Source organism: Lepisosteus oculatus, chromosome 8, assembly GCF_040954835.1.
Source record: "Lepisosteus oculatus isolate fLepOcu1 chromosome 8, fLepOcu1.hap2, whole genome shotgun sequence".
Classification (NCBI taxonomy): Eukaryota; Metazoa; Chordata; class Actinopteri; order Semionotiformes; family Lepisosteidae; genus Lepisosteus; species Lepisosteus oculatus.
The window spans coordinates 32,661,469-32,674,832 of record NC_090703.1 but is presented as its reverse complement, the minus strand read 5'-3'; positions in this window follow the sequence as shown (position 1 = coordinate 32,674,832).

Below are 13,364 nucleotides of genomic sequence, written 5' to 3'. Positions count from 1 at the left end.
ATGGAATCGCGTATCTAAAGAATTTAATAATGGTATGATTATATCCGTGTACTGCGGCAGGGCTGTGTAGGGCTGTTTCGCCTGCCTGATCATGCGAGCTCTCTTGTAGCCTACTGGTCTAGGTGCGTGACCACCAACTAGCAGGTTGTGTGTTTGAATCCAGCTGGTGCTGGACTTTTATTTTAACAAACATTTCTTCGAAAAAATAGGTAAGCGATATTATGGACAATCAATTGACTTTTATATTTCAAAATATCGCAACATGATTGATATTTGCGATATTTTGAACATATCTTCCCTTCTGACAGCGGTTCCTGCTTCTATTGTGTGTGTGTGTTTGCATCAGTAAATCTTTATAGAGAAATGGAGGCTGGACAGTATGCGTTACAATATAAACATTTATATTGATTTAAATCGTGTTCTGATTTAAATCGCAAACGCGTGTTTAATTATGTGTTTTTTAATCATGATCAGGCTAATGCATTTCTACATTTTCTGTATGAACCAGCTTAGAGGTTCATACAGAAAGACAGCTTGTGTTTAAATTGAGTGTAAGGTAATTTATGCTTCTAAAGTCATGGTCAGTATTGTTGTACTGTGCTGTACTGTGTCACATTATTTTATAGCGTTTTTATTGCGTTATTAAATCCGGTGGAGCTGTGTTAGTTTCCTGACTCACATTATTTAAACTGCGACACTGATCATTCATCTCTAAATAAACTTTATTTTATATAGCGTTTTAAGCGAATAGGTAATTAGATTGCTCATAAACCTAATCACTTTTTCTACATAAACACAGCGTGATTGCTCTCTGAAAATGCTTTTCCTTTATTTTTAAAGTAGGCTCAGATTTCAACTATAGATCGTATTATTATAAACTTTCTTGGAAAAATGTATTTTATGTAAACCATGTTTGCTATTAATTCATTTAGGGCTAAAATACGTTCATTGTCTTCTAATCGAGTCGAGTTGACATTGGAAGCCTGCCACAACCGGACCGTTAAACCAACGCATTAGCACGTCAAAGCCCATTGAGCCAGTATTGGCTTTAGTATCCCCCCCTTTCCCCTCAATTCAATTCAATTCAAGGTGTTTTATTTGCATGACAGATGGGTACAAGCAGTGTTGGGTACTGTATGTATATTGTAACGCTTACGGCAGACAGGCACTGTGTAGGAGCCGACACGCCAGAGCAGCGCCTGCAATTTTTATATTTATAACTTAGTTTTTAAAATTAGTCAAGCAGTACTAAGCATCTCCTTTTACTTAGTGCCTGAGCATACTGCAACGCGTGTGAAGCCCATAAACGATATTATTTTTGGAACTTAAACATACAGTATATGGCTGGTCTCGGTACTTTAAAGAAAAAAATACACACCGGTATTCCATTTCTCCCCAAACATTGTAAGCTTCGAAGTCTTTAACTAACGCGATACCGGAGTCAACAAGCATACTTTTAGAATTTGATCAAAAGGGAATATAATATGGAATCGCGTATCTCCAGAATTTAAAGACCAGACAATCGCAAACTCGTTTTCAATAAAATTATTTTATTCATTCAGCAGTTTGTGAGAGGGACATCCAGCAGGGAGAGACACACACACCGGTTTTCATTGACAACATTGTTTTTTTTCCAATTCCTCTTGTCTAACAGGAATGTTTTGTTTGTGGACAGACTGTTAGACAAGAGGAAAAGACCGCCTCCTCCTACGAAGCATTTCGTTGATCCCATCACGAATTCTTTTCCAGTCGTACGCAGCAAGGTTTGAGAATCTCCGATTCACCATCGTACTAATGGTTTCCCGGAGATTGCAAGGCAAGGCACTTTTGCCTCTGGACCCATCGAAATTTACAGACGTGGTCCACCCCCAGTAAATTTCAAAAGTCACAAGATTTCGAAACACGAGGGCGGCGTAGCGGTCGGCTCTTGCTTTCCCGTCTATGCCGATGCACTGCAAGTACAACCCCCCCTCCATCTCCTGGGTGATGGGTAGCAGTTGGACATCTGGGAGAATTATTCGTCCCACTGGCATCTGTGAATTCCGCTGTGCTTCCTGGGGGGAGATAGCCGGCGGGGACAGCATCAACAGATTCCTGCGCGGTGGTGAACTGAGAGGCCGGGATGGAGTGTCCTGAGGCGGTGTGTGCTCTGCGGGGGGCAGAGCTTCCGCCAGGCATTGCAGCCTGCGCGGCGGGGAGAGGCACTTTTCGGGAGACAGCTGCTCAACTGTTTGACTGCTGGAACTCTAGCCTCCCAATCCTCCCCAGTAATGCATCGTAATGCTCCCGCTGCTGCCGAAATGTCTCAGGTGCTGCTTCTACAGGTTGGCACCCTGGCCAGTGGCCGAGAGCAGAGACCCACGGCCTGTGGCAAAATAACATAATTCATGTAAGAAATAAAGTCACACAGTAGTATTCATCAGTCGCGGAACAGAAGTCAAAATAAACTTTTCTTTTTTTCCGTCTTACCGCTTTCGCCCGTTTCGCCCGTGCAGTGTTTTCTTGAAGAACAGGCTACGAAGAAATAATTATAATTGAATTTAAAATTCAAAACGGCAATAATACCTTGTAATATGCGTGTAATCGCTTATTTCAGATGAAGTCTGCTGTATTTGCTTACCCTTCGCTCTTTGGAAGCTGGGGCAGCAGAAGCACCCCGTCTCTTCCCGTAAAATGCCTTGGTCTCCATACTGTACTATGGTCGCTGTAGTGCAGATTCGCAGTTTTTTTTTTTGTGATGGGAGCTCACCCAATCCCTTGGTGTCTTTTATGCGTCACACATACTGTATTTCAGCGCCATATATTTCATGGATATTATGGAATATAATGGATGGATATCTTAGTTATCTTTCTAGTTCACAGGTTTGCATGCATAATTTAATTTTGAAAGCCACTGAGACATCAGGTACTACTGTTGTATTTATGAAAAAGAAACAAAACAAAAAACATACTAACAACTGTGCCATCCTACTCCTTAGTTAATACATTTTATTATTCATAAACAGTTAACATTGTTAGCAAAATATTTTGAATTATATTTAACCCTATTTTTTCTTTAGTTTTGTATTTAACTTATTATATGATAGTCAGACTTAATGTATATTTGAACAATGAAAATATATTTTTACAAGATTTTACATTAAGCACTTAAAATTAATATGGTTAATAATAGTAAACTGTAACATGCTGTAACAAGATCGGTTAAACTGGGAAGAAAATGCTTTCAGAGAAAATGTTTCAACCAAACCTGTTCCCACACACCCCGCCCCCACTACCATTAGAATATACACAAACATTTTAGCGTTTCATTCTGAGCAGAAGACCCTCACACCCGAAGAGTGCTGGCTGTGACGAATTAAACCGGTTTTACAGGTTTCAATCACAGACCATGTGACATGGGACTCAGTAAACTACAGTAACACCGTATTTGATAACGCTTTAAAAACGCTATAAAATAATGTGACTTGGCACAGAACAAGTTTACAGCACAGTACAAAGATAAATGCTGACCATGACTTTAGAAGCATAAATTGCCTTACACTCAATTTAAACACAAGCTGTCTTTAGCCCTCTAAGCTGGTTCATACAGAAATGTAGAGATCTAGGCTCAGAACACACAGCTTCATTAGCGAATACATATGCAGGACAACTAGAGAAGACGTTTTACAGAGGATGGATTTTTAGAAACATCCCATCAGACATCCCATCATATTCACAACGTGAAATCTAGAAAATAATATTACGTAACCAAAATCCGCAATATGGAAACAGAACCTGTGTAATTGTTGATAGATGATGTACTCGTAACATTTTTTCAAGACGAACTACAACATTTAAAAAATGACTTGTATGTACTTGATATCTCTAATCAATCCACGGGTCCCAGCACAAAACGAAAGTAAAACGCATACCGTTTCGCGCTTCTTATTAGTTGCTCAAAAGTAATTTGACCGTATGAAATGCATAATATAAACCTAGAAACATATACGTGAGCAGTACTTAAGCACTGTAGTATCGGTGTTAAGACATACTTCTCAAATACTGTAAATCAAGTTAAAAATATCTCAAGACCGATTCTGGTCGTAATGAAACCATGCAAGGGAGTTTTTATGTCCGTTGCAGTTCTTTTGCAACATGAATATAATTATATCGTTATTAATTTCTTGAGATACGCGATTCCATATTATATTCCCTTTTAATCAAATTCTAAAAGTATGCTTGTTGACTCCGGTATCACGTTAGTTAAAGACTTCGAAGCTTACAATGTTTGGGGAGAAATGGAATACCGGTGTGTATTTTTTTCTTTAAAGTACCAAGACCAGCCATATACTGTATGTTTATGTTAAGATTTCCCTTCAGTGGTAAAATTAGATATGAATATTCAATACTTAAACGGGCACAGTTAAGACATTAAATATACATATACATATTGTATACAGTACAGTTTGCATACGGTAATATGTTTATGTTACGCGATTAAAAAGTAAATAAATAAAACTGGAAGGTCCAGCACCACCATTATGTTTATATGGTTGTTTTTGTTAGTTGGTTGTTATTATGGTTATTAATAATACGATCTATAGTTGAAATCTGAGCCTAAATAAAAAGAAAAAGCAAGTGATTAGGTTTATGAGCAATCTAATTACTTATTCGTTTAAAACGCTATATAAAATAAAGTTTATTATTAATTTGCTGGACAGAGCGGTGAACATTATTATGCATAAGACAAAGATAACGATCCTGATCAGTTTAGAAATCTGTGTACGCTGTAAGGTTTTTACTTCTTAAACTTTTAAAATACACGTTTTGAATAGAAAGAAATCCTCTTCCTGGTAGTGTGTATAGCACACCAGCACGTCTTTTTTCTCCAATCAGAGGGGTGTCAGATAGTGTCAGCCAATCACCATTCTGCGCTCTGTAGCAACGGGTGACTGTTCTCAGGCAGAAGATGTAAACAGCTTAATGTTCGTGTTAAATATTTTTTTTTAATTCAATTAAACGGGCACAGTTAAGACATTAAATATACATATCCATACTGTATACAGTACAGTTTGCATACGGTAATATGTTTATGTTACGCGATTAAAAAATAAATAAATAAAAATGAAAAGTCCAGCACCAGCTGGATTCGAACACACAACCTGCCAGTTGGTAGTCACGCACCTAGACCAGTAGGCTACAAGACAGCTCGCATGATCAGGTAGGCGAAACAGCCCTACACAGCCCTGCCGCAGTACACGGATATAATCATACCGTTATTAAATTCTTTAGATACGCGATTCCATATTATATACAGCCCTACACAGCCCTGCCGCAGTACACGGATATAATCATACTGTTATTAATTTCTTGTGATACGCGATTCCATATTATATTCCCTTTTAATCAAATTCTAAAAGTATGCTTGTTGACTCCGGTATCACGTTAGTTAAAGACTTCGAAGCTTACAATGTTTAGGGAGAAATGGAATACTGGTGTGTATTTTTTTCTTTAAAGTACCAAGACCAGCTATATACTGTATATTTACGTTCCAAAATTAATATCGTTTATGGCCTTCACACGCGTTACAGTATGCTCCTATTCTTTTTATGCTCAGCTACTAAGATTTCCCTTCAGTGGTAAAATTCAATATCTACAATGGGCACAGTAAAGATGTTTACAGTAAGTCTTTCTACGACAGACCAATGGACCACGAGTGCCCCTGTCGGTCAACCAATCACGCACCGCGGTATCGTGTGTCATCATACCTGCGGTATCTGTACTGCGGTGTCTGTACCGCGCACTTTGAATGGCTGCATCTGTATGCTTGTGTGTTCAATAAAATGTTTATAATGATGATGCTCAACCAAGTTTAGCTAACAATGTCCCTAATGTGCGTGGTGTTATTGCCCAGATTGTAAAGGCGGTAGTGTGTTGCATCTTCAAACACTGTTTAAAGGGGGTTCTGGTTGATGAATGCCCGGCCTGTTTGATTGACCATCCTGGTCAACGGGGTCACACATGCCTGGCTGTCAGCTACACAGATGGGTTAGAAGATGTGAAGTTTGCCGTGTTAGAAATTTATAAGTCTCTCAGTTTAGCTTGAATTTTATCAGCTGTTCTGTACATCGCCAGGGGCCTGGGTGCATACACCATTACAAATGATACTGAGCGGAGTATAAAACACTTGCTGAGAAACATAATTGACAACCACATGCCACACGAGCATGTACTCTCCTTACTTGAACAGGTAGATGGAAAATAGTAGACGTGACTTTTGATGCATTGCAAAAGAAACATTATACTTATTTTTACAGAAGTGAAAAAAGATCCATGTAAAACCAGGGCTGTGAAATACATGCAATGTGAATAGAGCTTTCACGAATGTATACGCCTGAATTCTTACAAAGAATGCTTTACACACTTCTTTCTGCAAAGCTTGATATAAAGATCAATGAGTCGAATGCTAAGGTCCTTTAATTTGTTAAAGAGATAGATGTGTAAGTCAAGAACATGAGCGAAATTACTGCCCTTCTGCTGTTTTCAGATCAGAAACGGAAGCCTGGTGGATTCAGCGGTGTGTATTCCAACATACAATGTGTTTTGCATAGAACCTGTGGTAACACCATCCCTCTGGTCACACAGGCAATTTTTTTTGCTCTGTTAGACCGAATCACCCAGTGCAGTTCTCATGGTTTTAGACATGGTGAGGGGAAGGGCATTATGAACGCTTTTTCAGATGCATCAAAGTTTCTGAGCAATGTTGGGGTGATAGTTACATGTAACAAACTAATTTTCCGCACAAGCATTTAATTGGTGATTGCAAACAGGAGTCTGTAATGTGTGTGAAAAGTTCAAAAGTGTATGCTGTGGTGTTTCTGTATTTGAAAACCTACTGATGAAATAAAGTGGTTCACATTTCACATGCTATTTGTCCTGCAAGTTCTTTCCGTGAGACTTTACGGAGTCAATGTGTGTGTGTGAGTGCTTACACGCCCTTGATGGTTTTGGGCCAACCACTCGGCCACTTGCCGCAGCTGGTGCCACTCACACCCCAGGGATCTTGCGGCCCTCACCAGACTCCCCATGCCGCCGTTATTCCCTGATTCCCTAGGGTTATAATAGAGCGCACTCAACTTCGCGGCAGACATGATCGCCTTCCAACCCTTGTCGCTAATACGCACTTTTATCCACTTATTTATAAATCAAAGGCATGTGGGATGGGGCTTTTGGACCCTGAGGCTCAGGACTGCTCGGTGTGGGAAGGCGGGACATCTGGCCCTTAACGACACACCATTGGCTCAGGAGGGGGCGGGACATCTGACCATAACAACGCACTATTGGATAAAAAAGGGGGCCGGACATCCGTCCACTGTGGACTCCCATTGGCGGAAAAAGGGGATGTGGCACCTGTCAAAAAGTTTGACGAAAGGTGTCGCTTTATACTACTGCCGTTCTTATGCGTGAATATTTTTGATTCCTCACTCTCCAAATCTAGTTCATGTTTACATGTTCTTTTGTAACACACACCTTTCTGTGATTTGTTTTGTATAACTCAGCAAGTATTCCTACATCCCTCTTCTGCACTATGTCTAGTCATGGTTTTATTCTGTTTGCATATTTCAAAGTAACACCTACTCCATTTCTAAAACTTTTTGCTCATGTGCATTTTTGTATTTTTTACACCTCTAGCACATTAAAATCCTTAATTTTCATTTGCCTTAATTAAAAAAAAATTGCTTCCCCAGCCTACGAGGGGGGCATCTTATAGCATCTTACACATTAAACATGAAAAGTCAGTATATTTTATAAAAGCAAGTTGCTCAGTTGGACAGTATAAAGCAAGTATGTATTCTTGCAACTACAGATGCAACCATTCTAAATGAACGGGGTACACTACGGTACAATGCGGTGGGTGTGTTGCATCTAAATAACACGTCAATTTACTGTATGCAAATTAGATTATGTCAATAGTATCCGGAATCACCTTGTAAAACCACCAGGTGGATCTAATAAAGCTAATAAAGCTCGAATCCCGATCACTGCTGAGGAACAATCTTTAATTAAACATTTTAGCATCAGCATGTTAATCATTATACATTATAAAGTTGGTATATTTTATAAAAGCAAGATTGCTCAGTTGGACAAAAGTACACAACCCACCACCTTTATCATAAATATTTTAATTATGCATCTTTACCAAAGATATTACTAATAGTGTTAATAATGAATGACCTTGGACAAGCTGTAAACTCAAAGTATTACCCTGGTCCACATTCTTTGTAACCATCTTTGTAAACGAAAATACTTTATTTTTTCATTGACAAAAAGTAACACCACAGCATTTCATTGATCCGATCACGCATTAGTTTCCAATCATACAAAGTTAGTCTTGAGAATCTCCGATTCACCGTGCCTTTCACATGCTCATAAAATATATTAATTTAGGAACATATATTACTGCATGTAAACTGTACTGTATTTGGCTGGTTTTGGTAGTTTAAAGAAAAAATACACACCAGTATTCCATTCCTCTCTAAATATTTTAAGCATCAAAGTCTTACATGTGGTTATTTTGAAAACGTTTTTATGTGCTCCTTCTGACCATATTACTGTACGTTTATATACTTTGTGAGAAAAGTGATAGTTCTAAGCTTTTCTGCAAATATGCTCGTTATCAGAGTAAACAAAAGCATACTTTAAGAATTTGATTATTAGGGAATATAATATGGAATCGCGTATCTAAAGAAATTAATGACGATATAATTATATTCAGGTACTGTAGCACAAACAGTAGTGTAAGAGATATTTGGGTTAACATGTTCAGTGTTCAGTGTGTGGTAATTTGTTTGGTGCGAGTGAAGTTTTATTTAATCTCTGACCCAGGGAAAAGTGTGGTGTGGACGGTTGAAGAAAGAATGCAGGCTTGCACTGTGTTCTTTATTCTTTCTTTTTCTTCTTTTGGCTTGGTCATCTAGTTTTATTTTTAGTTTTATTTTTGTTTTATCAATAAAGTTTGATAATCGGCCAGTGAAAGCTCTGTTTTCCTTTTCCTATACCGAACCCAGGATTTTACATATATTTGGTGGCAGCAACGGTTTATTTTTGTGTGTGTGTGGTCTTCACGGACAAAAACTTCAGCATTGTGTCTTGATGTTTGGACATTTCATTTGGATGATTCGCTATTCGCAAAGGGACTGCACCGTGTGTTTACTACACTGCTGTGGCATTTCATGTATTCAGTAGGATGAGGATTATTATCTGACTGATTATTTTTATAACTTTAGGATATATGTTTTTATCTATATCACCTTAAAACGAAGATCGCATTTTGGATATTTTACTATTTTTGGCTTGGAGTTTACTATTCTTGGAGTGAATCTGTTAGGAGAAAGTCGCAGTTTTGAAATTGAATATGTCTACAGACATGTCTGACGATGACACATTCACCGCTGTGGTGCACTTCAAAACTGTTTTGCCGGCGGATTTCACTGGTGAAGGAACCGAAAGTTTTTCACAGTGGGTTAGACGTTTTCAAGTGTTGCTGTGAGACTTCAGGTATGGATAAAACACAAATAGCCAAAATTCTTCCATCTAGATTGGCAGGTGCTGCATTTAGTTATTGGGACAATCTCCCAAATACAGTGAAATGTGATTATGATAGCACTTGCAAGCACATACAATCCATTTTTTGACAAAAACAGGAACTCAGGACATTTCAAACATATCTGAATGCACAGCCGCGTCAACCTTATGAACCTTTAGAGGTGCATACAGCAGAGTTGCGTTGCCTTGTACTGCAAGCTTTCCCAGATCATGGGCAAACTGCCATTTCAGGAGAAACCCTGAGGCGTTTCATTGCTGGAGTTGACCGTGAGTTACAAGCAAAGTTGTATGAGTTTGGTGTCACCACTCTTGATGAAGCTCTTAAGGTAGCTTGCCAGTGTGAGAGAGCGCGTTCCACATTCCATGTCATCTTCCCAGCTGCATTGTCAATGACTACTCCACCGCCTGCTCTCTCAACGCCAGTCCATAGCTTGTCTAATACCAGTGCTGACAAGCTAGCAGTCCAGCTAGACAAACTTACACTTCAAGTGGACAGATTGCAGTCAGCTGTAACATCACTGACTCACACCCAGGCATGTACCCATTCTCATTCCCCAGAGGTCCAGCTTAATCTGCTGCACGTAGGAGACAACAGTCCCTAGAGGGGCCCTGGGATAGCCACTGCAGTCCTTGCTGTGACTGTCGACATCAAACAGATTCTGCTGCTCATCAGTTATACAGTAGAGGCAGATCTCCTTCACGCAGCTGCATCAGTCAAAGTCGACCGGTTATGACAAGCCTGTACGCTGGCTCCAGCAGGTGTCAGGCCATCATCAGCGGGGGAGGTCTGACAGCTTTAAAAAAGAGTCTGCAATGTCTCAGCAGAGGTACAAGCATTGTTCAGATGACACAACCAGCTCAAGTTCCAGATATGAGAGAGACAGCGACAGAGACAGAGGACTCAAGCCAACGTTCTCCCAGTCCAACACCATCATGTGTGCGTCATGTACATTTCACAGAGGCTCAAAGGCAGGGAAACGAGCGTTAGCTGGAGATGGGGGCCAATCTTCAGCTTCATTGTCAGTGGCCCACAAGTCAATGTCATCACTGTCACCGGAGTATGCAGCATGGACACCTTATGTAAGGGGATTCATTTAGGATCATGAATTAAGCATTTTCCTGGACACAGGCTCTGGTTTGTCATTAATTACTGAAAACTTATGACAGCACATTCCAGCAATAAAACACTGCCCTGTAACGTTGCCATAGCCAAAATGTAATGTAGTGCTTTCTGAAGGCACCAGTTCTGTAGGGTTTGGGCATTTACAATTATTAATTGTAGCAGTAAATCACAAAATTGATTCTTTTGATGGCTTTAGAATCCAACCATGCGACATAACTCAAACAACGCACACACACAGGTACTAATACACGAGGATACATTTATTAATACATAGAATATGCATGTAAAACCAACAGATCTTATCGAGAGGGTTATCAGAATACAAAAGATATATATTCAGTCAGTTACGAAGTGTTACATATATCAAGAGGACATATGTTCAGTATATCATTCATTTAGACCGTTTCATAAATGAACTTGGTTATAACTTCTACATTAGATACTCAAAACAAGTACATAACTCTTAGGAATTAAATTTATATCAACTGGTTGGGATAACAATTGAACTCTTGAGCTGTAATGCATTGAAGTTGAATACTCATCCAATCTCTTGGGATTCAGATCTCCTGCGGGGACAAAGAAACAGTTGCAGGCTGTTGCTGTCCAATCCGCGCTCTCTGGCTCGGTGCCAGGCTGTGCTGTGCGGCTTGCGACGGTGCGCTGCTGATGCTCACTGACCGGCTAGTTAGTGTTGGCTTTAACTAGCACAGTTTGTGCACAGAAGAAAAGATGACCGTGGGTCCCAGCAGGTCAGGAAGAAGACCGGTTCGTTCCTGATGAAGCGCTAGTTCTGAATATTTATTCAGCTGTCCACAGTTTCGACCTGTTCATGAGGCTTGCTGCTTGATGCTAACCTCGGGTGGATCCTCTGGTTACTCTCTGGCAACCTCCGCTCTCGGCTCTTAGAACAAAGGAAAGTTCTGGCACTCGGACACACTGGCCATTCCGTGGTTGTCCGGGCTGAGTCTCAGGATGGTCAGGAGGCGCGCTGCGAGAATGTCCTGCCCTTGGGAGCCTTCTGCTCCTGGGCCGTCCTGCCCTGGAATTCTCCTTTGAATTCCCTTTAGAAAAGTCCACAGAATTCTCCACTGAATCTTATTGAATCTTACTGAATCTCTCAGGCTCTCTGTGTTGCCTGTTTTTACCTGGAGGAACTTCAGCTCGTTGATTGGCTGAAAGTTCCATGGGCATCAGAGTCCCACGTGGGTTACTCGGCCCTACCAGTCCCTGATTGGTTGATCAAGGTGAGATATGAGTCACTTACTCCTGACACTTAGGAATGCAGTCCAGATATCCATCTGGCACTCCCTAGATAGGCGCCAATGGATGACCATTGATCATGATAGCCAGGCTAAGCTAAGTGCATCCCCCTTTGGGAGATGTCCTAGGAAACCTTATCAAAGGAAACCTTAAATCAGCCTGCATGAATAGTTTCTCTGTGGCTGCACCACAGAGATGAACAGAGATGGGACCATTTGGGAAAGCTCAGAACACTTAATTCTTTCTTATTAATAAGCCTCGCCGCTACAGCCCTTTGATGAAGCATTTTCAAATAGCACATACACTTACAGGTGAGCAACTTGATATATTAGGGTCATTAACTGTTTCATTGTGCCTTGGCTCACAAACCTTAGGCATAAATGTGTATGTTGTTTGGGACTCTAGTCAAGATGCTTTACTTGGATGGGACTTTTTAATGAGACATGGTTCTTCTATTGATATTACCACAGGTGCCTTTGTGTTCAGAAATGAACCAGTTCTCCTACTTATTTCTTCACAAGCACTGCCCTTCTTCTGCAATGTGTCACTTTTGTCACCTGTATCAGTACCCCTGCTAGCTGAAATTATTATTCCTGCCTTAGTCACATGCCCCACTGAAATTGGAGCAAAACTACTCAGGTTCCAGGGAATTCTGGAGCCAGATATGCAGTCCGAGAGAAACCTCTCAATTGTGCACAGTTTTTCCATGGTTGAGAATGGACTTACACTCACTTGCTTAACCCCACTCACCAGGATATTGTACTACCCCGGAAGACACACATTGGTCAGTTCTACTCTGTGCAAAACATGCCCTCTGACTTTACATCCCCATTGACTGTGTAGCAACAGTTAGTCATCAAAATTTACCTGATGTTCACATGACAAAGATACTCTGACCCCAGAAGAACTGTCAAAAGTAAATGTTCTCTTATGTGACAATTGCGGCGTTTTCAGTACAAGCCCAACTGATCTAAGCAAAACAGACTTGATCAAACACAAAATTCGGACATCATCTGCATCCCCAACACATCAACAGGCTTATCGCACCTCTCCTCTAGTGAGGGATGAAATAAACAAGTGCAACAATTACTGGATGCCTAGCCACAGCCCATGGGCCTCTCCTGTACTATTAGTTCACAAAAAGGATGGCAAGTACATATTTTGTATTTTGTATCGACTATAGACATTTAAATTCAGTCAAAATCAAAGATGCACACCCCTTGCCACGTGTGGATGATAGTTTGGATGCTTTATCTGGAGCCACATTGTTTAGTACATTGTATATGTCAAGTGGGTACTGGCAGATTCAAATGGAAGACAGTGACAAAGACAAAACAGTCTTCTCTACAGGTGATTGTTTATATAATATTTTTATAAGTAATCCTGATGGCCCTGA